Source organism: Miniopterus natalensis, chromosome 17, assembly GCF_054644295.1.
Source record: "Miniopterus natalensis isolate mMinNat1 chromosome 17, mMinNat1.hap1, whole genome shotgun sequence".
NCBI classification, from domain to species: Eukaryota; Metazoa; Chordata; class Mammalia; order Chiroptera; family Miniopteridae; genus Miniopterus; species Miniopterus natalensis.
The window spans coordinates 20,991,926-20,994,337 of NC_142097.1; the positions used below are offsets into that span (position 1 = coordinate 20,991,926).

Sequence of the window (2,412 nt, forward strand, 5' to 3'; positions counted from 1 at the left end):
CCCAGACACTCACTGGGGTTGGCACAGACCAGCCAGCCTCAGTTAGTTTGGAAGCAATGGGGAAGGGAAGAAGCATTTAGGAGGACAGTCTTCATTCATAAGAAAGCCGGATTTATGAAAATTCATAAATATGCATGATGGAATGATTTGCCTTGGTGTTCATTTAAATGATGGAATTCCCTGGTCCATGTACATTTGCATTTGTTTTTAATACTTTCCTTCGTTTTCAGCCTGTGAGCAACGTGTCACAGGCTTAAAGCCTGGTGTTGTGGGAACGACGCTCACCCCTTTCTCTTGCCTTCCTTTCCTGCTCGGATGCCTCTAATCCTTCCATCTCATTCCTTCCAGCTAGTGAAAATGATTGACCAGGGGAAACAAAAAAAATAACAGAATAACCAGCAGTCCAATATGTGCTTAAGAAAACAAAAAGAATCTTTATTATTCTGGTGATTTTAACAGAGCAAAGGGCTTACACCATCTCAACAGCATCTGTGGATAGGTTTGGTCCAATGTCTACCCAGAGACAGGGGCACAGTCATTCACCATCACCCTGAGCTTGAATCCACCACTGTATGCTTGACTGTGAAAGGATTTGGGGACAAGAGGGTGCTATAGTGATTTCTCAAAGAAAGCGTCAAATGAAGAAGACGATTTACAATATTTAAATGCCTTACTAAATTAAAGAAAGCTTTCAGAATGTGGTTAGTGGAGGGAGGAAGGACTCACAGGACAGGGAACTTCTGGGGTTGCAGGGACACCCCTTAGTCCATGTCCCTGCTGCCCACTGGGACGCTGACCCTCTAGGCTGCTTCGGGAGCCTCCTCCATGTTGTTGATGTACTCTTGAACCCAGGCATTGCTGGGATTGGCACAGATATGCCGGCCCTTTTTGGTGAGAAAGCTGTAGAGAAGGCAGAAGTATTATGTAGAGGGTGAGGAAGGACACACCTGACCACCTGTGGCCCCTTCATCTTCATCCCTGTGGGCAGCTCAGAGCTGGTCCACCTTATCAAGGAATCATTCCCCAAACCTCAGGGACTTTTGCTCCTGAGTGATTTATGGAGATAACCTAAGGCCACCTCCTTTCTGCTGTCTCTTTCTCTTCTCTCTTTCCTCTACTTCTAGGCACACCTTCTCTGGCTCCCTGCAGGCCCCATGTCACATCAAGAAACAGCTCCAGTGGCCTCTCTCTTTGTCCCGCATGCACATAAGGCCCCCAGAGGGCTAGGCTTTCCCAGGACGGCTCCTTATCCAACAGCTGGTGCACTTGTGAACTGCTCCCCACTCAGACTCCTGTGTCCTCTGTCACCCCACGGATGGGCAAGGGGACTGATACTTACACAATACCACTTTTGGAGCACTGGCCGCTGGTCTTAAAATAGGCAGCCACAAATCTGCGGGGGATCTGCCGGGATGTGTAGGACATGCAGCAGGTGGATGCAATGTAAGTTCTTTCTGCTGGGAACAAGGACAACAGGAGCTGTTCAGGAGCACAGGCAAGCCCCAGCGGGTCAGGAAGAAATACAGAGAGGAAGCATAGCTCAGAGATGAGGCGTGGGGGGAAAGGAAACTGGAAAGAATTTGGCTTTTTTGTTTTTCATCAATTTCCTTAGTCTCTTCTTTGGTTTGTCTCTTCATTTTGGACTCTATCTTACTCTACAGGGAACCAAAATCTAGATAGTCGACTCCCTTTTCTTAAATCTCTTTGGGGAAAATTTATTTTCTATCCATTGAATCATAAGATAACTGAGTAAAAGTAGGGACAATTCTTGGGAATAGCTAAGGTGATTCTAAAACTTACCAGCACCAATAGGATCTAAATAGACCTAGATTTTACCTCATGCTAATAAACCAATAAATAAAACTTTAATGATCTCATCCAAAGAGTAATAGAAAACCTCTCAACTCCCATCATGCAGCCCAGATCAATAGACTCCATTTGAACCCTCTTAAAGAAAACAATGTTATCTTGAAACCCTGTTCGAAGTTCTCAATTTCACATGGGGGTTCTCAGGCCAGAGGACTTGGAAGATGTGGCCTGACTTCTGGCTAGAGTGTGGGGAGCAACTGCTGTTAAAGGAAAGTGGACAACAAACTCACCTTCCTCGTAGGCATAGAGGACCCTGGTGCAGAGGAAGACAAGGACCATAGTCCCAAGGAACTTCATGATGCTGGGAAGGCAGAGGAATGTGGGCAGAATTGAGATGGAGCTTTGGAAATTGCTTCTGCTGGCTTCCTTCTGGGATCTGCACTATCTTCCCTCCTTTTATAGGCAGCCCTGGCCAGTGAAAACATAGAGATTGGAAGTGTCTAAGCAAGACATTTTACGTATAGTGGTGTCATGTGAGTTGTACAACCCAGAGTTGCCTGTGGTTACTACAGAGATTTAGGGTACACACAAGAATGGTTCAAT

At 46.0% G+C, this 2,412-nt stretch overlaps 1 pseudogene; it reads right to left on the reverse strand.

Moving 5' to 3' along the window:
* Positions 1-761: 761 nt before the first annotated feature.
* Positions 762-2,166, reverse strand: LOC107528826 (C-C motif chemokine 3-like 1; annotated as a pseudogene).
* Positions 2,167-2,412: the final 246 nt, after the last annotated feature.